This window comes from Hypanus sabinus, chromosome 22 (assembly GCF_030144855.1).
Source record: "Hypanus sabinus isolate sHypSab1 chromosome 22, sHypSab1.hap1, whole genome shotgun sequence".
NCBI lineage: Eukaryota > Metazoa > Chordata > Chondrichthyes > Myliobatiformes > Dasyatidae > Hypanus > Hypanus sabinus.
The window spans coordinates 44,312,542-44,336,589 of NC_082727.1; the positions used below are offsets into that span (position 1 = coordinate 44,312,542).

The 24,048-nt window shown below is 40.2% G+C and overlaps 1 protein-coding gene across 1 annotated transcript in view; it reads right to left on the reverse strand.

Annotated features, from left to right (window-relative positions):
• The window catches only part of LOC132379570 (inositol polyphosphate-5-phosphatase A), a 480,579-nt gene that overhangs the window by 324,414 nt on the left and 132,117 nt on the right, over positions 1 to 24,048 (reverse strand). The gene's annotated exons all lie outside the window — the stretch shown is intronic.

Below are 24,048 nucleotides of genomic sequence, written 5' to 3' on the forward strand. Positions count from 1 at the left end.
CTTGTTAAGTGAAAGCTACTGTGGTTAGACAGGCTTTATCCAGTACAAAAATCACATTTCTTTATTTTAAATATATATTTGCAAATAATCTTTCACACTTCGAATGCTGTAAATCAGGGGATTGTCTGGCAAAACGTACTTAAGAGTTTGAGAACTCCAGATGGTCCAATAATGATATTTACATCAGATGCTCAGTACACAAAGCTTGTCTCACATGAAAGCACTTATGCTGGGGCATGTGTCTTCCTTCTATGAACAAATTAAACATAATTTCTATTTGCATCAGCCAAAACAGTAGGCATCAGGGGGGAGAAAGAACCCTTCTGCACTTAAGCAGCTAGGAGACATACTCATTGTTCAATCACACTATTCACTAATTAAGAATGCTAACACTTTAATCCAATAATGGTCTTATCGTGATATTAATGCTATTCTGTTTTTTTCTATTTGCTTCCAAAACCATGGAAACAGCTGTTTGTGTAAGGAACACAGTTTGTGCTTCATTAGGCTTTCAAACATCACTTTCCATCAGTTCATAATAAGCCTGGTTCACCTGGACCTTGCAATCTTTCTCCCCCATTTATCTTTCCATTATACATCAACAAGGAACTGTGCCTCAATAAATATTTATGTCAATTGCAAGGTGAATACTAGGAAAGCAATTGTATAGTCCAAATGCTATTTTTCAAAAAAAAAGCATAGAAATCCTGAATCATCAGGTCCAAAGTTTACCAATTATGCACAAAATAAAATTTAATAGCTCACATTTTTGAAGTATTTTTTCAGATCACACCTCAAAGCTCTTTGCACAATTAATTACATTCTAACGTGTAGTGGGAATTTTTTTTTAACCAGAGTTGTTCACTATGGTCTCAGTCTTCCTGCAGTTGAATTCAGAGAAATTCTGACTCAAGAACAATTAACTTCAGGTCAACCAAACCAGTAAAAATCTGGTTTGAAGTTGAAGAATGTAGCAGTGCATGATTACATTAGCATGTATATAGAAGCTGACCCTTACACCTTCTAAAAGCCAGCAAAAGAATGATGTGGAGGTTGCAGTAAAGGATGGAATTGAAAAGGAGCACAGCTTACTGTATGGGGGAAAAGAGGGTAGTATACTGTTCAATAAATAGAAATAGGTCAATTGAGGAGATTAGATAGTATGTTTAAGGATTGTCAGGTTCCAGCTCTGTTTAAGACTTTTCAGGTGGTAGACACAGGCAGGACTGCACAATATGTACTGTTTCACAAACCTGTGAATTGTGCTTAACATAGAGCATGCATGCTAACTTCAATTCATTGTGGTAATTAATAAGGCTTTAAAATTCCACCTGTAACCTGCGGGCGGTTACAACGAATGATGTAAATTTTGCCCTCTGAACTTGTGAAATCTTGTCACACCTTGAGTACATATGCTTGCGAGCTGCATCTTTCAAATAAGAAGTTAAACCAAGGTCCTCCTGCCCTCTAATAATGAAAATTGGTTAATGCGCACAGCAGCTCCCCCAAGTGTCCTGCCAACTCTACGATTCATCAAGCACCACAGAGTAGGTTTGGGGTCATTGGTTTCATTCCTGTCTGTGCAAACTTGCTGTGCCGTAAGTTTCTTCCATAATTCCCAATGTTATAACTTCAAGAGTATATTATTACCTAAACTACCTGAGACACTCTGAGGTTTTAAAAGGTGTAACATAAAATTTAAGCTCCATATTCTATACCTGTACTAATTAAATAGTTCTCATTTTATATCTAGCAGAGTGAATTAAGATACTCTAATTTTATATGAAAGACAAATAGTTATTTTGAGCTTCATCACGTGGAATATTACGCCTGGTATCTCTTGGCAGTAATGTTTAAGGTACAAAGGAATGTGTTTGTGTATTCTTCGTCAGGACAAAGGGTCACGGCCGGAAGCGTCGACTGTTCTTCTCCCTATAGATGCTGCCTGGTCTGCTACATTCCACCAGCATTTTGTGTGTGTTGCTTGAATTTCCAGCATCTGCATATCTCCTCGTGTTCGCGTTTGTGTATTTTCTCCTTACATCATAGCTTTGTGACACCAGGTTGACCCTACAAACAATGTTCCTGGTTCTGATTAAAGTTGAAAGATGCAAACAAGCAACAAATTCTTCTCCATTTTCCGTTGCTGGTTCGCCACTCTGTTAGGATTTCAGTAAGGGTATAAGGGCAGAAACCTGGGGTTGCACTGCTTTGAAAGGTTGGGTCCAGGACCAATATGATGGGGGTGTCAGAAATGCAAGGCTTTACCCCTTTATCCTGATGATTTCACATGTCAACTGCGAACAGTTATTTATAAATTGAGTAGTTTACATGTTCATAAGATATACTTTCAAAAAAATTACATTGTGTAATAATGAGAAAAATTATTTATACTGGAGTTTACAACACTGAGAATGTACAATCAGATTCTATTAAGTAGGTCATCTTCTATCAAGAACCAAATGTCAGTGCACTTGAAGTCCAACCAGGACAGGTGCTGAGAAAGTAATGGCTGTTTAACATTCAGCCAGATTTCAACCAGCATTACTTTTCACACATTTTGTGTTCTTTTAAAGGTTTTTTTTGTGTACAAAATGCTGCAATTAATGCAGTAAGTATTTCCATCTTCCTGTGACAAAATTTCATTTCCCGTTAAAACTATCAATTTATCTCATTAGTCATAAGAGTAAAAAGATTACCAGTGAAATGACTGAATCATAGCCTGGGCAACCAATATACCACAAAACACAATATATAATTCAAATAACAGAGTGGATAAAACAAATTATTTCATGGTTCAGAATTATAATGTAATCTAACTTTAAGCCAGAAATATAAAAGCTATGAAATTAACCAACAAGTCTACAAAATAATTACGCTCAATGAAGACAGGAATTAAACAAAGTTGCCAGCAATTTCCTCAGACTATAATGATGCAACATTGCTTATTATATCTAACAAACTTCCCACAGAAGTAAAAGGAAAATAATCAACCTATGGTAATCATTGAGAGAAAGGTTGATCATGACTAGACTGAACTCTTGCCTCAGCAAGGACCTGGACCCACCGCAATTTGCCTATCACCACAATAGGTCAACAGCAAACACGATCTCAATGGCTCTTCACGTGGCTTTAGACCACCTGGATAATACAAACACCTGTGTCAGGATGCTGTTTGTCGACTATAGCTCAGCATTTAATACCATCATTCCCAAAATCCTGATTGAGAAGTTACAGAACCTAGGCCTCTACACCTCCCTCTGCAATTGGATCCTCGACTTCCTAACCGGAAGACCACAATCAGTGTGGATTGGTGACAACATCTCCTCCTCACTCATGATCAACAATGGTGCACCTCAGGGATGTGCTTAGCCCACTGCTCTACTCTCTCTATACCCATGATTGTGTGGCTAGGCATAGTTCAAATACCATCTGTAAATTTGCTGATGATACAACCATCGTTGGTAGAATCTCAGATGGAAACAAGAGGCGTACAGGAGCGAGATATGTCAACTAGGGGAGTGGTGTCGCAGCAACAACCTTGCACTTGACATTAGTAAGATGAAAGAGCTGATTGCGGACTACAGTAAGCGTATGATGAAGGAACACATACGAATCTTCATAGAGGGATCAAAAGGAGAAAGTGAGCAGTTTCAAGCTCTTGGTGTCAAGATCCCTGAGGACCTTAACTGGTCCCAACATATCGATGCAGTCATAAAGAAGGCAAGACAATGACTATACTTCATTAGGAGTTCGAAGAGATTTGGTATGTCAACAAATACACTCAAAAACTTCTAGAGATGTACCATGGACAGCATTCTGACAGGCTGCATCACTGTCTGGTATGGAGGGGCTACTGCACAGGACCAAAAGAAGTTGCAGAGGGTTATAAATCTAGCCAGCTCCATCTTGGACACTAGCCTACAAAGTACCCAGGACTTCTTCAAGGAGTGGTGTCTCAAAAAGTCAGCATCCATTATTGAGGACCCCCAGCACCCAGGGCATGCCCTTTTCTCACTATTACCATCAGGTAGGAGGTACAGAAGCCTGAAGGCACACACTCAGTGATACAGGAACAGCTTCTTCCCCTCTGCCATCTGATTCCTAAAGGGGCATTGAACCCGTGAACACTGCCTCACATTTTTAATATTTATTATTTCTGTTTTTTGCATGATTTTCAGTCTATTCAACATACAAATACTGTAATTGATTGATCTATTTATTTACTTACTTTTTCTCTTCTTTTTTCTTCTTCCATATCATGTATTGCATTGAACTGCTAGTAAGTTAACAAATTTCACGACACAAGCCAGCGATAACAAGCCTGATTCTGATTTTGATTCTGAGAATACACCAGAGCTGTAGTTACCTGGACCTTAAACAAGCCACATTATACAAACGACACCTGCATTTGCACACGCTCAACTCCAAGGTGTAAAGCACTGGCAGCGCTTACACTGAAACAAAGGAGCAAACAGGCCTTGCTCTCATGATCAAACTCCTCTACCTACTTCTCTAACTACACAATATTGTCACCCAAACCTCAGTACATAAGAACATAAGAAACAGAAGTAGGAGTAGGCCATCTGGCCCATCAAGTCTGTCCCACCTTTCTATATGAGCATGGTTAATCTGGCCATGAACTCAGCTACCTACCTACTTTTCCCTGAAAACCTTAAGCCCCCTGTCATGCAAAAATCTTTAATATATTTAATGAGGCAGCCTCTACTGCCTCCCAGGGTGGCAAATTGCACAGATTCAGTACTCTGGGAAAAGCAGTCTTTATTCATCTCCATCCTAAATCCATTCCCCCCAAATCTTGAGGCTAGGTGGTTGAAGTGCAACTTGAGTTTACATGTGCTTCGAGGTTAAGCCCCAACTTGATCATGGAAGCACACAGAAGATGGTCCTTGCATTTAACATCCACATGATAAAGGTCCTCTACCACAATGCACCTCACTGCCCTCAGGCAATAAAGATGGTGACACCCTGGAAACTGTGGACGAATTCCCATTGCTCAGGAACCACCTCTAGGTGAAGTCAGACATGGATTATGAAATTCACCATACAATCAATAAAGTAAGTAGGCTGATTGACAAAAAGGTTGTTTGACAACGAAGATCTCAGACCCAGCACAAAACGGGGCCTATGGGTAGTAGTGATCCCTGCCCTCCTTTACTTCTTCCAATACCTGGCTTAGCTACCACAGGCAAATCAAGGCACAGGAAAATATCACCAAAAATATCTTTGCAAAATCTAACAAATTTACAAAAAGGATATATAAATCAATATGTGCCCTCTGCCAGGCCAATATCCCCAGTGTGACGCAAAGTTAGAAAATATAGGGCCAAATTCTGTGGATTTGCACAGACTACACGCTAAGTATTGTGTTTAATTGCACTAATCTATCAACCAGATAGTTCCATATGCAGTGAAACACTTCAGTAAGCCTTGTTTCATTCTGTCCCACGTCCTACTTATTCCTCCTCTGCCATCTCTAGAAATGAAATGTCTCATTTTCCCAGTTCTGATAAAGGGTCTTCAACTCGAAATTAATTCTGTTCTTCTTTCAGCAGATGCTCCCTGAACCGTTAAGTGTTTCCAACATTTTCTGCTTCTCTACCATCTTCGGTACAGAATGTTTAAAGTAAGATGCTACCAGGTTTTGGCAGGCTGATTATCAGCCCCAACCCCAAGCAATAGTCCAAGCAGAAAAGACGTGTAAAATATTCCTGCCCAACTACACTGGGCAGGTCAACAAAATAAAATATCTCCTATCATATACTGTGTCATTTGGCCGAAAGAGAGACAATTCTGAAATGGGAGCTCCCTCCGTAAATGAAAAGTAGGACAAAATGTTTCCGTCCCTGACAGCCTAAGTTGTTCCGCGAGCTCCACACTGCAAAAAAAAAAGGCTCGCTGAATAGTAAAGTTCATTATTGACAGGACAGGTATTCTGCCATGATGGCGGTGCCAAAAATAACTTTCCCTGGTGATTCATGACAGATCAAAGCATTGAAACAATTTAACTGGAGGGTAATAAATTCAAAGAACAGAAACTCTGAGGCCAGCCTTTCACCTTAGATTTTCTGGTCAAATCCACATCACTAACAAGATTGTAATTTAACATTTGCTATTGATAGAACCTTCACACTACTATTCAAGCTAGAAATACTCTTTTACGTTTAACTTGGCTCGGTGATCTAGTTCAAGATTATATGTTTTAAACAAAGCACCAGAAGCTTCCAGCATTCCAACTAAACAGTAATACAATATGAAAGGGTTCCTTTATGGTGCCATTTTCTGTAGCCTCATATATTCCATTTATTCTGTGTCATTTTATTTTTTTTTCCAGAATGCCAAATGAATTTTACAAATTGTGCTATGGCAGGGTCTGCTAAGAGCTGGCCGCTTTGAATAACCACTGCATGGTACTACTGAACAGCTTTGGCAGAGAATATTATAACATCTTCTTTTAATTCACTGTTCTGGATTATACAGTCAGCTCAGAAGATATAGCAAGTTATTTTATACATACTTACATCTTCCAGAATCTGCTCAAATTTATTTGAGTCATGACTGACAATGTACAGCTCCAGATTAAATACACGCTCCATTGATTGCAAAGCTCTTCAGCTTAACACACACAAAATGCTGGAGGAACTCAGCAGGCTGCAACATCTGTGGAAAAAAAGAACGTTTCAGGCTGAAACCCTTCAGCAGGACAGAAGGGTTAGCCTTAGTCCTGCTGAAGGGTTTTGGCCTGAAACATCGACTGTACTTTTTTCCATAGGTGCTGCCTGGCCTGCTGAGTTCCTCCAGCACTTTGGGTGTGTTCCTTGGATTTCCAGCATCTGCAGATTTTCTCTTGTTTGAAGATTTTCAGCTTGAGAATTTTGGTTGCTTTAGGGGTTAGTTCAGCAGAACAGAAACATAAAAAGTTGGAGAGTGTTGGTCAGAGAATGAACAGAGCAAGCCAGGGGACTCCAATCATCCTTCACACCATGTTATAGTAATAATATATAAAAATATAGACATTCTTACACCAAAACTAATAAGGAGATAGAGAATGAGGAAGATAAGGAAATGGTTAAATGGAGGGAAAGCAAGAAAACATAAGAGATGATTGTGCATTTTCAATTCCTTTTGCAAATCCTCCAAAAATTCAAGATTGTTTATTGTCATTCTTCAGTATACAAGCGTAAAGGAGAATGAAATGATTGTTACTCTGGATCCGATTTAACAAAATGAAGCATGCAACAAGAGCTATCTAACACTCACATCAGCTGACAAATTGCAAGTTAAATTTGCATCACAAGGGCATCAAGCAATGACTTTCTCAACGCAACAGTCTAAAAGCCTATTCTTGACATTTAATGACATTGTTATCACCACGGCACCAACATCAACTTCCTGGAAATGATCACCAACCTAAAATTACACAGAGCAGTCATAAACGAATGGCTACAAAAGCAAGTCAAAGACTGGTAATCTTATGGCAAGTGAATCAACTCCTGATTCCCCAAAGTCATTAGCACCATCTACAAAGCACAAGTCAGGAACATGACAGATTACTCTCCACATGCCTTGATGAGCTCAGCTCCAGCAACACCAAAGAAGCTTGACACGTCCAAAATCAATTAAGCTGTTTGACTGGTGTCCTATCTAACACTCTAAGCATTCATTCCCACCATTATTTTGTACAGTGGCTACGGTGTGTCTATTTCCAAAATGCTTCACAGTTACCCAGCTAGGCTGGTCCAACAGCACTTCCCCAACTCCGAATGTCTAATTCAAGTGACAAATGCTTCAAGGACAAAAGAACATAATATCAAGCACTTCTCCCTCAAAGTCACATAACATACTAGTTTGGAAATACATGATCATTTCTTTATTATTACTGGGTCCAAATCCTAAACTCCCTCCCCAGCAACACTTTAGGAGAACCACAACAAAAAGGACTGCATTTGTGCAAAAAATGGCTCGACACCTTCATCCGAAGAGCTATATGAGACAGAGCATAAATGCTGCCTGCCTGCAATCCCCAGATCCCCTGCCTGCAATGCCCAGATCCCCTGCTTGCAATCCCCAGATCCCCTGCTTGCAATCCCCAGATCCCCTGCCTGCAATCCCCAGATTCTGAAAAATAATTCAAGTAAATTTTAATAATTTTACACAAGGTAAATCTATGCATGCACAAACTTATTTCAAAATTGTTCTTTTGAAATTTAGTTTTTTTTCTGGACTAATGTATAAAATCATTCCAGATCATTGCTCGGGGTGAAGAATGCAATGCCATTGTTGCAATTAACCTGGTATACACTGCTGTTTGTATTTCCAAAGCAACCGTACCTCTGCTAGAAAAGGAAAAGGGAGATTTTTCAGGATTCATTTCATATCAAATATCAAGGATCAACAGCATTTGGTCAAATTCATTAAAGTTACTTAAAAGAAAAATCTGGTTTTCCATAGTAACGCATACAAAATGCTGGAGGAACTCAACAGATCAGACAGCATCTACGGTAAGGAATAAACAGGCGATGTTTTGAGCATAAGGACTGTTTTGCAACCTTCAAATTCAGCATGATCCTTGCTTAAGTAGGTTTGTCACATGTATCAAAACTCTTTGATCATATGAATCCAGCTCAGGAATCTTAACAGCTATAATGGTGCTTGCCAAATTAGAAAGTTGCAGTTAAATGAGACATAGTGGCTACATGGAAGTAATTACTGTACACTCCAATACTCTGAGCTCAGATAGAGTGAGTTTAATGTGACATAGTGTGTAATGCCCATTAAACATCAGTTTAAATCACTTCCATTATATTGCCTTTTTGCAGATGCTTGTTCTGCAATAATATTGAATGCCTGTGTGCTCCCTAACAGTGTGCTTGAAGGAGCTCACAAGTAATGCCCACTGATATAACTGGCACTGCATATTTGATAGCTATAATTGTACATTCAGTAAGCTTACTTCATGCAAAAGCAACCTCCGTGCAGCCAGATATTTGCATTTTAACCTCCCATCCATTGCGGTCATTCAATTCAAACATGACTGTTCTGTCATCAGCACAAAATATCACTAATGATTTTTTATTGACCTCTGCTATGATCATACTACTGTATTTTTATGTTTCTACAATGCAACAAAAAAACAGTAAAAAAAAGGTTTAAACAGTGCAAAACAAATATATCAGATGTACAATTCATAACAGTTAAGGTAAAGCACCCATAGTAGAATCGTATAAAGTTAGTTACCACCCCACCCTCCCTCTACCAACTCCAAGCCAACCTTACGATGTATAGAAAAGTTCATCAGAACTTCTATCGCTGCAGAGTTGTATTTGTAAAAAAAAGGTATACTGCCTACTACCTGAGCTATGATATGTTTACACATAGCTTTTTGTCACCTCGGGAGAAGCTAACAAGCATCTGAGTCTGTCTAAACGTCGTACATTGTCTTTTGCCTCTCTTTTGGCCAGAAACGCAGTCCTTCTTAGATGGAGAGATGCTGCCTCACCCATTCATGCTGAATGGTTCAGAGACACTATGGCCTGCTTAGACCTTGAAAAGATTCATTATTAACTTCTTAATTTGGACATAAAGTTCCAAAAGGTGTGGGGACCTTTTCTCGAATATTTTCATAATTCCCGTTCAGATTAAGGGTTCATCTCTATTTTTTTTCTTTATTTAAATCCCTTACCTCCAGCTTCTTTCGATTAAGATTTACGGGGCTTTTTTAATGTATATTACTGTATTTAAAGGCTAAAGTGAAGATAAGCTTTGAAGATAACCAATATACAAGATCTGCGGGTTTGCATGCTTTCATTAGCTTAAAATATATACTTATTTCTTACATTCATATTCAATCTGTTCATTTAATGCTCCTTCAGTCAAGCATATCCTTTAGGAGGTTGAATCTGAAAAGAACTTTTATTAAGTCCCAAATAAAACAACTAACTGAATTTTAAAATCGCATCCGTGCAATGGTCATCATGGCAGGGTCAAGCCGGAGAGGCACAAACTTTCATGCACGAGAAATCTATAATGATAGTTACTTTGTTCCTGCTGATATATCCAAACCAGACTAGCCCCCGTCCTAATCCAATTTCAGTTCCTGCCTCCATATGAAAGCTTTTGATTGAACTGTTCCCAACAATAAATATGTTTTAATATATGTTTTAATGGATACAACATACAGTGGTCAAGTGCTGAATCAATGCTAGTAATTCTGCCTGCAAAGATATCAGGAGGAGTTGAAATAATTCAGACAGAGAGACAGGAGTTAAAGACTCCGATCTCAGTGAGGCTCTAACAAAGCATATATTGACTGCATAAAGGACTCAGGGTAAATGCTATGGGAGGTTCATTCACTGAAATATTGTGAACAAATGGTACAAAACTAACTTGTTTTAAAAAGCCTCCTATATATGGTCAAACTTTAATTGTCATGTTTGCTCCCAGCCCGTAACTACATTTGCGCTGCACGTGTTGCAGATATACAAAGCAAGAACATAATTATTCCCGTCTCCTAGTTCCAAATTTACACATGTGGAACTTAAGTTTCTTGCTGGGACAAAGTGTCATATCAAGCACTACCTTGTGAATGAGCAGCTAAGGTACCTACAGTCCTGTTACTAGTCCAAGTAACAGGGCAGAAGGTGCACTGCCACCCTGGCAAGCAGCATGCTGTCAAAGTTATGATGTGACCAGCACATTTAACAATTTCAGTCAGCCCATCCAAACAGCAAAGACAGGTGTGGCCAAATTTCACAGAAGTTCAGGAATATTCAAGTTCTCATTTCTAATCAGCATGAGCTGCACACAACACTCAACTCTAATTCGATTCCCTAATTGTACTGTCAAGAAGAAACACGAGTGTGTTTGTTCACACATGGGCCCCATTTACTGGGATAGTCTCAAACAAAGCATTGATTAGATTTAGCATAGTAGAATTTAGTTTTTATTGTATACCATTAAGTAGTTCTTCCATGGCTTATTCACTATCTGCGCAAGATCAACATTTATCAATCAGTTCTGAAAATAAACCAATAAAGCTATCTGTTTACACCCAATGACTAAAAATAGTTACTGGTTTTTCACTGTAGCAATCCACGGTTATCAGCACTTCCACCCTTCATGCACATGCCAAGTGTTAACTATCCTAGACTACGCCCACTTTGCCAACTTTCCAACTATTAATTATTATTCTTTATTGTTATGAATGGGTCCAGTTGGAATAAAGGGTGGATGCCAGTTCTCAACAGAGCAGCTTCAATTGGTGCAGGAAGACAGTGCCTTCAGAACGGACATGTTGCATGACCAATGGCAGGAGGAGTGCGGATTGGCCCAACCACATGACAAGCTGTGCATCTTGTCAGAGGGGTATAGTGGTGGTACCTATGATTGTGGGCGTGTTGTGAGATCACCAAGAGGACCATGGAAGTGCTGAGCATATATATACCACAATGGTAACAACACCAGAACCAAGGAGAATAGGGATGTGCAGCTATGAAGCCATTTCTCTGTTTACTGGAGTCCTTCCACTGAGTTCATTTAGTCAATCTCCAGGGAAATATTACTTCATCAGCTAAGGGCAGAAAATCACTATTTCAAAATGGAGACTATTCAGCTGATGAGATTGACTCATCATTTGAGAATCAGACAAATGTTTTAAAATATCTCCCTTTGCAAAATTCATATTCTGTTCTTGTCGTATGGTTGATTTGGTTGAGGAAGAGAGTTGTTATGAGGGTGGTACACCAGCGCAGCTTATGCCTAAATATGGCCTAGAATCAGCAGAAAAGGCAGAACATATAAGCACATCTGCAGGCCTTGGGTGCTTGTGCTAAGCCATGGTGATCAGTGAGAAACAGAAGAACCTCTTCCATGCCTACTCTGTGTTCCATGATATAACTCTGTGTTCAACCAAGACTGAAGTCTATTCCACAAGCCGGTAATAAAGCTGAATTTATATTACGTTCTCACTTCGTAGTGAATATTTTAATTTTGCCATTTTTTGAAAGAAGTTTGTTTGCTAAAAACCTTCACTACTTGTAATGCTCTATAAATTCTTTCAAGCTCTTTTTCTGGTCCCAACAGACATTGCTTCTCATATTTCCCTTCATTGCCCAGGCATGGGATTACTTTCAATGAGGACACTGAATTCTTCTAAGTACTTTTAAAATATTCCTTTAGCAACGCAAACTTCATAGACACAGCTCCATCCATGAATATAATCTTCAAAGGAGATGTGGATTCAGTAAACTGTCTGCATTCCTATGAGCTGCTGTCCACAGAAGGAATTAAACACAAGAGTAAATTTGATATATCAGTAAGTCCATGACCGCAAGATCCTGGTTGAGATGGAGTGTGCAGAACTGAAAACTGTGGCGTTAAGTGAAAAAGTACATTGAATGAAGAATGGTGGGGAGGGCAATAGAGGACATATGGACATTGGAAATGGTAAAGACATCCAAAAGAGTTATGGTGGCAAAGATTTGGAAGCAAAATCATCTCCTACATTTTAACATTGCAGGACTGAGAAAAGAGAAAATGGCCAAAATTCCTGCTGAAAATACATTTTGACTGGATATCGGCTGCTGCTAATGCATCAGAACTTAAAATCACTTTTCAAGAAATGGGCTGGTTGTTCTTCAAGCATCAGGGTGCCAGGTGCTTGAAGAAAATTGATGGGAAAAACTGTCAACATTCTGTTGTTAAAATAGCAAGGCACTTGCAGGGGAGACAGCGAGAAAAGTTATTTTATTTTCCCCAAATGGAACACCTCAGCTGGAGGGCCACTCATTTCCTCTAAGACTGTTGCTCAACCCCCTTCAAAGTCATTCCTCAATTGATATGCCACCAGTCTCAGGACCTGCACTAACCAAAGCCTCAGCTTAACTGAGAAAACCACAGGAGCATCATTAAACAGCATACTGAAGCAACTAAACCTGACTTTTGGACAAAGATTTAAGCACCAGGCTGAATCGGAAAGGTCGGGTACAGTCCAAATTGAGACGGCGGGGTCCAGGCCCCAGAGTGTATTCAACCGACTGAACCCAATGTTTGGACAACGTTTGGCCCAGACTGGAAAGGTCAGGGTGTCGGGGAGGTGAGGGTTGGGCTAGTTTAGCTCGCTGCTCTGCCCTGTGCTGAACTAAGGGTCTGTGGATGGACTCTGTTTGTGGACTTCAGTTCAAAAGATTATTTGCTTATGTTTATTGTTTGCATGATCTGTTTTTTTCCTCCCCAAGACTTGAGGTGGACATGCAGATGTTAGTGAAGCCCTGAGCTCGGTGAGTCCCAAGGGCGAAGACAGAATCTAGTGAGTCCACGAGCAGAAGCTCCTACGTTGGGTTGTCCAGAGTTCACCAGCCCAATGTCTGTGAGGCCAGGACAGGGTGTGAAGGATGGAGGCCTGCTGTGTCTGTGAGGCTGATAGACTGGAGGCAGGGACTGGATGGTTAAAGCTGGAGGCCTGTCTGTGTGTGTGAGTGGGAAAGGGGGTTGCTTTGTTGCTGCTGCCGCTTGTGTTCTACTGCTCAACATTGTACGCATGACATGTTTACACTGGATATTTTCAACACTTGCCATCTACCCCCAGCACATCCTTTGGTGCCTCGGTTGTGAATGCAAAATGACATACTTCACTGTATGTTTCAAAGTGATAAATACATCTGAATATGGATCACGACACAAAAACCACAAAATACCTCTCCTCTCCTCCCTCATACCCTCTGATGCACCTCTCCAGAATTTGCAATGAAGCCCCAGGCACATTGGACTGCAAATCCAATAGGATTCCAGCCAGACTGTCATTAAACCATGAAAGTTACTCGTGAATGCCGTGTGTGTGTATGTGTGTACATATGTGAAAGAGATTAAAAGTGAGTCTGTAAGTACATTTGACATGTTCAGCAAGGCACTTTAACCACACTCTTGTATAAAATGTCACAAGCCTCACAGTCATCTTCAGTATTTTACTTAGTTAATTGCTTGAAGAGTAAAGCTGCAGGAAATGGTTCGGCCTCTGAACCTTCAAAGAGTCGATTACACAGATAGGGCTTCTCAGCTCGGACAAACAAACTAGGTTGGAAAACAGACTGGGGAGCAGCCTGTCCTGCTGAAGAGTCTCAAACCAAAATGTTGACAGTTCTCCTTTCCATAGATGCTGCCTGGCCTGCTGTGTTCCTCCAGCATTTTGTGCACTTTGCTTGGATTTCCAGAATCTGCAGATTTTCTCTTGTTTTTGTTGGGGAGCTGACTCAAGTCAAGTCAAGTTTATTGTCATTTTGACCATAGACTGCTGGTACAGTACACAGTAAAAATGAAACAACGTTCCTCCAGGACCCTGGTGCTACATGAAACAACACAAAACTACACTCGACTATGTGAGACAACACAAGTAAAGACTACAAGTTTAGACTACGTAGAACAACATAAAAACTGCAGTAGACCACAAACCTGCACAGGACTACATAAAGTGCACAAAACTGGGAAAAGGGGATTCACTTCCAAATACATCACCAGCCCACTGCTTCAATGACTGAGTTCAGCTAATTTATAGTGTGAACTGGGTAATTTAATGTCAAAGACAGAGCAAATACTCAGTGGCCTATAAAGAGGTTTCTTTTGCAAAAGAGGAACTTCGACTGCTATTAAAATTATAGTTGTAACAGCTTCATGCCATCCACAGCCTGACAAATCTAGAAATTGAGGATGGTTTGGTTCAACTTGCTCAATGACTCAGGAACAACTTCTTCCCCTCCACATCCGATTTCAGAATGGACAATAAACCTATGAATACTGCCTCTGTCCTGAGAAAGGGCCTCAGTCTGAAACACTGACTGCACTCTTTTCCATCGATGCTGAATTCCTCCAGCATTGTGTGTGTTGCTTGCATTTCTAGCGTCTGCAGATTTTCCCTTGTTTATGTTTGGTTTTTCTTTCAGTAATTTTTCCTTCTCTCTTTGCACTACATTTAGTTTTATATATTTTACATACAATTACATAGAAAACCCATTCTATCCAAATGGGTGGGTATTGTAATAAGGAGCTCTTAAGTCTTTTGCCCTCCCGAAATCCGCCGTAAATTTCATCGTAAGGATTTGAATTCTGCTGAAAGATGACTGCACTTTACTGTAATGGAGAGGGACTGCCTGAACTTGAGGGTAGGCACACTGGAGATTCAGAGCAAAGGCAGCAGAATAAGGCTGGAGATCACGTCTACTTTGAAGGACCATAGAGGCAATTGTTGGGTCACAATCTTGAGTTGATTGAATGGTTAGGAGAAAGAAGAATGTTTAATGGAAGACTTCCATTGCCTTGCGGGTAGTGGTCAGATGGTTGGGGCTTGAGCCGTTGGAAACTGCCGAGCTTTGAAAATCACAAAAGTAAGTGAGGTCAGAAGATCAGTGGGGTCTAGGAGCACTAAACTTCTGTCCAAGAGTTGAAAACAAAAGTGGTGGTAGAGAGATCCAAAAGGATCAAACATAATTAGCTACCTAGTATAGGCTGGCCCACTGTCTCTGCAGTGCTCTTTGCAAAATTAGCAAACATCTTTTGACCCATTGGCCCATTCTCATATGGAACCTAAATACCAAAGGTCTTCGGCTCTTACAGCCTCACATTGCAGGCTACAGATGAAGGCCAAGGCCAACTTCAAACCTGAAAAGATCCTGGTGCCCACCACAAAGCAAAATAAAAATTATGTTCATTCTGCCACATCAATACCAGCAATGAAACAGATCTACCCTCCAGCAAAATATGATTGACAAGAAGGTAGTAGGGAAGGCTAAAGTATGGACCCATCACAACGGGCAGCCTGTTTCATTACATCATGGCAACACTCCAGGTCCAGACACTGACCCCTCCTAAGTCATCATCATCTAAGCCAGAGATTTTTTAAACGTTCACATTACCCGTGCCATTTTAGGCACTGGTGACGACTGGACTGACCACTGCCTGATCCACTATAATCTCAGTGAAACTGATCTCAAAACATTGGTTTCATCAGATATGTAGCCATCTGATCAATGTTAAAGTTCTCAGCAATCAAAGGCAATTCTTTTCAGTCAGACAGGTTTCAGAAAACCTGTCATCACCCAGATTACAGGAGCTGCAGAAGGCCACCAAATCTGCTGTTACTGGCTCTCAGCTTCTCTGTTTCGAAGAACTCAAACTGGTTTGATAAGAATGACAAGGAAATGAAGAAGCTAATTAACCATAAATACATTCCGATTCTGGAATGAAAGCTCCTCCTTTATTGAAGGGAAAAGAAATCAATCGCCTGTAACCTCAGGAGATAAACAGTAGTTCTACTTGTCACATGTACATCAAAATATACAATGAAATGTGTCGTTTACACCAACAACGGACACAGTTCAAGAGTGCACTGGGGCAGCCTGCAAGTGTTGCCGTGCTTCCAGCACCCACATAGCATGCTCACAATTTACTAAACCAAACCGGCAAACCTTTGGACCATGTGAAAAGACCGGAGCACCCGGCGGAAACCCACACAGTCATGTGAAAAATATATCAGCCCCTTACGGACAGTGGAGGGATTGAATCCTGAATGCTGCCACTTCTACACTGTCAAAGCCGTCCAATACACTTACACCCTAGACTCTCACCACTGAAAGTACAGTGATAAATTCGCCAGGGAGACAGCAGCCAACGATGTCCCCAGATGAAGCATTCTGAATGCACTCTCAGTCTTGACTTTGTCCATGATGTGTCCTTAATGCCATAACCCGAACAACATATTTGGCCCACCCTTGCTGCTACTTTGATCAACCAAAAAAATCAAGAAGTCCCCATCTCATTTCAAAAATAATAAGCCATGGAAGCAGATGGTATTCCTGTCAAAATCCAAAAACTCAGTTGTGAAAGCTTCAGTCACAAAACCACCATCACGATGTCCTCAACCGGGGACTCTGAAGATGTCAAAACAATGAACATCTGCAAGCAACGAAACAAATCCAAGTGTAGTAATTGCAGAAGGATCTCCATGCTATCTGTAACAAGAAAATACATTGCCAGGCTCCTCTTCAACTGCCTCCTCTATATTCCTCAATCAAAATGTGGATTCCACCTATCCAGAAACATAGTGAGCATGATTGTCACTGTCTCCAAGAAAAATCCAGCAAAGAGCATCAACCATGATATATCGCCGTATTTGACTCACTGGAGACTTTAACTTCATCAGTCAGAAGGTACTGTAGAAAAGCCTTCTCAAACTCAGCTGCCACAGATTTCTACTCCATACTGTGTTTACTCAATGACTGTATACAATCCATGATGCAAACAAACAAAGCCAATCTCAGTGCAGATCCATGTCAAACAAGGCCGTGTTATAGCCACAACACTTTTCCCAATCTTTCTTGCCATACTATTGCATCCCATTTCCAACTAACTTCCTAGAAGAATGGAGCTAATCTTCAAAAGTCATTGGGAACTCTTCAACCTATGGTACCTGCACTCCAGAACTACAGTACCCAAAGCACATTGGATTACCTCATATTTGGTGGGAAATTATCTTTGATCCTTTTGGACATAATGCTCCCAACTGCCCAATACAATTTTTACCATAAATGAATAAGCACCTGCCACCTGTAAAATATTTACCACTGCCTCAAGCAAATTGGGGCTTTACTCCTGTTAATTGACTTAAATCAAACATAAAAGAATGGGAGAATGTTGGCCCCTCATTTGTACCCCACTTACAGGAGCTTTAATGATAATCCTGTTGTTTACCAAATAATACTGCTAGAAGGAGTGAACTGCTGTCTATCTACTTAAGGGTCTTTTCTCCGCTTCCTCTCAGCATAGGCCCATCCCTGCCCCATGATCCAATCAAACATGTTTGTTGGGTTCCACGGTAGCGTAGTGGCTAGCATGATTCTATTACAGCTCACAGCGCTCAGGAGTTTGGAGTCCAATTATGTAAGGAGTTTACACGTTCTTCCCACAAACTATGTGTGTTTCGTCCGGGTGTTCTGGTTTCCTCCCACAGTCCAAAGACATACTTAGTAGTAGGTCAATTGGTCATTGTAAATTGTCCTGGGATTGGGCTAGGATTAAATAGTTGGGTTGCTAGAAGGTGGACCAAAATAGCCTGTTGCGCACTGTTCTCTAAATAAATAAACAAACAAACATGAACCTTTCAGGACTAAGTAGAAGTCAATCCTATGCTCAGACAACAGATTTCTCTTACAGCAATTTAATTAGACACAAACCCAATAATGACTCAGGCCTCCTAGCATTGGGTAGGTCAAGGGCTTGTTTACTCAGCTTGCAATCTGACATTCCAACTTGTTCATCTTTTGCTCCATTGCTCATCAGTACAAAGGCTGACTGTGCATTTTCTTTTGCAGTGCTCCTTGTTTTGCATGCATCATCACGCTTTGCAAGTGTGGTATATGTGGTACCATGAAAACAACTATTGGGTAGAATGCTAACATCATAGCTTCACGAAACAGATTGTGACTGCTTTTCAGTATTGAGGCTGAGGGTAGTTAAGGAGCTTCTGACATGGAGGTGAGTCCAGACCAGAATTCCTATCACAGCTAAAAGCAATTAAAGGAAATAATAAACCCAACAAATTTAGTGAAGTGCTTCCTTTATTGCTGAAGATGTACAGTTGACTTTACATCCATAAGAAAGCCCAATCTTCCTGCTGGGAGAATGTGAAGCTGTAAATCTCTCAGCCACTGCACAGTAAGTGAAGGAGAAACACAAAGATACTGAAGAAAGAAAGTGAAAATAGTGACTGGCAAAAGAGAATTAAAAATGACAGATATGTACTGAATTTACAATCATTTTCTGAGCCCTGTCTGACAGGTGTAGCCTGATGAATTTAACTACAATTATATTCTTGTCATGAGTCAATGTATCAGCCACAGAGATCTAGATTGATAATCCCTCACTTAGATTTGTCTAATGTTGACAGCTTGGATTCTATAAAGGTAGATGGAAAGCTGGACAGGGTGTCTGTATGAGAACAGAAACTTTTATGCCATCAATTTGGACAGGAGGTAAAAGGGCAGTTTGTCAGTTCACTGTACCAATTCCAGCATTCACATCTGTATGGAGATAAAGGAGATCGAAGCAATCACTAAGTGACAGTTACCAAAGGTATACACATAATCCTGCAATCATCAGTGCAGAGAAGTAAAACTCAAGATGTGCTTTCTGATTTGAAGAATTAAATGAGGTGATGGAGTTATACATATAACACGGGCCTGGAGCAGTGCTCAGACTAAAGGGTGAGCTGGTAGATGAAAAGTGAACTACGGGTAATGGGGTGTAACGTGCTCTATCAACACACTTTTATAACCAGAGACTAAAAAGAAATGGCAGGATAAAGTGACAAATTCCTGAAGGCTTCAGCAGGTCTTTTTACAGCCACCATGGACAAAAATCATGCAAAAATAGAAACAAACCCCTCTAGCTTTCTTATCAAAAGACATCAGTGATACAGGCATCGTTGATGCCTTTTTGAGAAAAAAAAAGGGAGGGATGACCTTAAGAGTAAAATAGAGTTAGTCAAAGATGGTGTCATAAAAATTCGTCACATAAAAGGTGATATGAAGATGAGATAACTTCCCTCAAAGGGATGCAAAGATATACTGACATTTACTGTTATGCAAGGTTAACAAAGACTATTGAACTAAAATCAGCCATTATATAAATGAATGTCAGAACAGACTCAAGACTTTGAAGGACCTACTCCTCCTGCTAATGTAGGAAGACATTTTCACTTTGGGCATATGATAACAGCACTTTCCAGTACAGGCAACCCAGGTTCAATTCCCGTCGCTGCCTGTAAAGAGTTCGTATGTTCTCCCCCTGTCCACATGGGTTTCCTCCCACAGTCCAAAGACGTACTAGTTGGTAGGTTAATTGGTCATTATCAATGGTCCTGTGATTAGGCTAGGGTTAAATCGGGGGATTGCTGGGCAGCATGGCTCAAAGGGTTGGCAGGTCCTGTTTCACAAGGTATCTTTAAATTCAAAACAGCAAATAAAATTTGACTAATTGCTCTGGTGATATCACATATGGACTAAATAAAATGTACTTTACTTTTTCTTTAGTATCAGTACAGACAATATTTTTTGAAAATTTACATACACTTACTATGAGATAAGTATTCATTTCTTTAATAAACGCGGATAATATCTTTGGCCCTTTGGTTTATAAAATCCATTCTCTCAAGTAAAGCCTTGCCCCTTTCTTCTCTTGGTCTTATAACTTTCACTGTGCCTGCCTTTCTCTTTTCCTCTCTCTTGTATCACTCTATACCACGCTTCTTGAAAGACATTTTACCACTCCCTACTCTTAGAAATCCTTTCTTCTCCCTACGTTTGAGACCTATCAGCTGAATTCCTCATGAACAAGGTAAAACAATAAGATATAGATTTTTATCTTTGAAAGAAAATTCTAAGTGTATTTTTATAATTTCCAACTTCAAACTGAAGTGTGTGTGTCTTTATTCATGTTCATGTGTTTTTCCAGATGTTCCATTTTAAATTCATAGTTCCCATGTTCATTATTAGAAGCCCTGATTGAAGAAAAACTGCATGTTACATTCACTGCATGTTGGCATTTAAAAGCGTTTTCAATCCTTACTGAAGTCTAGATAATATTAGAGCCCTGTCTGTGGTAGGCAACGAGACAATAGTTATGACATGTCCGTATCTGTGGTAGGTAAAGGAACAACCGTTTAGTGTTCATGGCACCAGTCAATGAATGGAACAGCTAGATTGCCAAAAGAGTGGCATTTTACAAACTTCAGACAAATAAAATTTGCATTATGAAGATTAAAGATAAAATTATTTACAGCAGTTTCTACTATCCAGAGACAGTTACAGCAAGCCAAAAGACAAAAGTATGCCCAAGGAGAAAGGTCAATATTTTCTCAAGCAACATTTTGACATAAAAACTGTTCTTAAAAAAATACTGATAGCTGATTTACTGGTTCCCACAGCAATCTTTTTTTTTGCATTTGGTGCAGAAGTGAAACATGGACTGAGAATCTGGCTGAAGACTGTAGAGTAAAAGGAATTGTCAGGTCTTCCATATTCCCACTGCCTTCATGCTTGCTGTGCCCTAACCTATCCAGATTTCCTTATTGGGACTCGGTTGGTTTTAATACTTCCACCTTTGCTTTCAATTCTTTATTCTGTAAGTCTAATCTTCTGCAGTCTTACAATCATTTGAGCTCTCTATCTTCCTTCAGTTTTGATCTCTTCATATTCCAGTTTCTTTGTTCCACCATCAACCTTCACAATCCTAACACTCTCTGGAATTTTATGCTTACATGTATCCACCTGTAAGAATATAAAAATATTGGACGAAGTATTGGGGGTAAACCACTCTTAAGCCTGGGATGTTATGTTGAAGTTGTATAAAATATTGGTGCGGCCTAATTTTGAGCATTGTGTTCGTCTTTCCTACCAACAGGAAAAATGTAAATAAGGTTGAAAGAGTGCAGAGAAATTTTTACAAGGATGTTGCCAGGAATGGAGGATCTGAGTTAAAAGGAAATATTGAATAGTTTTGGACTTTTGTCCTTGGAACGTAGAAGATTGAGGGCAGAATTGATACAGGTATACAAAATTATGAGGGGTATAGATAGGGTAAATGCAAGCAGGCTTTTTAGACTGTGATTGGGTGGAACTACAACTGGAGATTATGAGTTAAAGGTAATAGGTAAAAAGATTAAGGGGAACATGAAGAGAAACTTCTTCACTCAGAGGGTTGAGAGAGTGTGGAATGAGCTGTTAGGGCAAGAGGTGGATGTAAGTTTGATTTCAACATTTAAGAGAAGTACATGGATGAGACGGATATGGAGATCTATGGCGCCGGTGCAGGTTGATGGGAGTAGGCAGCTTGAATGTTCTGGCATGGACTGGATGGGCCAAATGGCCTGTTTCTGTGCTGTGCTCTGCTAAGACTCCATGACTCTAACAAGCCCTGCACAGCAAAGGCCATTAGACCATAAGACAAATGAGAGAATTAGGCCATTTGGCCTATCAAGTCTGCTCTGCAAATCAATCATGGCTGATCTATTCATCCACCACACCACATTCTCCTGCTTTCTCCACGTAATCTTTGACGCCCTTACAACTCAAAAACCTATCAGCCTCCTCTTTAAATATACCCAGTGACTTGGCCTCCACAGCCATCTGTGGCAATGAATTCCACAAATTCACCAGTCTGGCTAAAGAAATTTCTCCTCATCTCTGATCTAAAGGGGCTTCTTTCTATACTGAGGCTGTGGCCTTTTTTCCTAGACATTTGCGGTGAAAAAATTCTTTCTGAAACCCTATTCTTTGTTTCTATAACAGGATATGTCTGTTAACTGGAATAATCCTTTATCATTCACTGGCCCATGTAAACTAAATGATACAACACTCTCAGTTCATTAGAAAATATTACATCCTCCTTCCTGCACTTATCTCTTGCCTAACCTTGCCTTTATTTAAGCTTCTTTCCAGTTCCAGCCAAAGATGAACATCCTGAATTCAGAATACAACTGCCCACATTAATCAATTCTCAGTTCAACACTCAGTCAGCTTCCTGCCCCCTCTGACCCGACCCTCATCCTGCTATCTGACCCAACCCATTTTATACCAGCCAGGTCCCAATACGATACCTCTAATCTGCCCCAAATTCAACCCCACCCTTCATAACATCAGCTTTCTCTATGACCTGCTGTACTCTGCCACACAGGACACTGCATGATTATTCCATGTGGTAAAGAGGTGGGTCTGGCATGGCAACTTCATTGGAAGAAAATGTTCCCATTGCCTGAGGCAGCTAAGCCGCTGCTTCCTAACAAGTCATTCCAGGGGTCAGACAGAACATAGTGCAAATATTTAGTAAGGAAGTTGTAAAAACACTCGTGGCACTTCACAAAGTACAATCAACAAACCAAATCACTTTTCTTTTCAAAAGGCAGCTTCAGCTGGATAAACAATACAGCTGTCATGAGATGGCAGGGTCATATATGAAACAATCTTCTTCATGAAGGCATGCGTTCGCACATCATTGAAGTTCAAGTGGGATGATATTACCTGGAAGAAGCACAGAAAGTAGCAAAGACGTAGACTATACTCTGCGTGGGAGACTTCAATGCCTATGACCAACAGTGACCAAGCTGCAGTACTCAGCTGGCAGATAGATCTGCAGTATAGAGCAAGTGAACTAACATGAGCATAAAACTTCAAGACCATGAGTAAAATTAGGCTATCCAGCCCTTCAAGTCTGCTCCACTATTCAATCATGGCTGATTTTCTTTTTCAGCCCCATTCTCCAGCAACCTTTTAACCCCTTACCATTAATGAACCTGTCAACCTCTGCCTTAAAATACAGCCAATGGCTTAGCTGAATGAGGGATAAACCTATCAGACCTCGTCCTCTATAACCTACCAGTAGAAGATGCGCCTGGAGTGACTACTATACAGTCTCCGTGGGGAGGAGAAGTCCCATCTTCATATCAAGGATGCACCCCACTATTTTTGTGGCAATAGATAGAACAGGCTCAGAATAGACTTGGCTCATTAAAACTGGCCGTCCACAAGGCACAGTGGATAATTAGTAGCTGCACCATTGCTCATGATCAGACATCTCTCTCACTGAATTATTCAATTCATGCCAGTATATCAACCCTGGTTCAATGAGTTGCGTAGGACTGTACTCCAGGAACAACACCAGACAGATGTAAAAACTCAGCTGCAACCTGATAAGCTGCAGGCACATGTGTACAAATTACCAAAAACATGCCACAGACAAAGCTAAACGATCCCACACAAATGGATCAAGTCAAAGCCATGAATTCTGGAGAAAAAAAAATTACTCATCAAATGAAAAAAGGACAATCATAAAATATAATCAGCCTCCTGCTTTTGAAAAACAAATACGTGGCTGAAACCTTCACAAATATGTTCAATCAGACATCGTGTGGATAATCCATCTCAGTTTCCTCCCAAAGAATCCATCATTACACATACCAACCTTCAGCCAATTCGGTTCACTCCATGT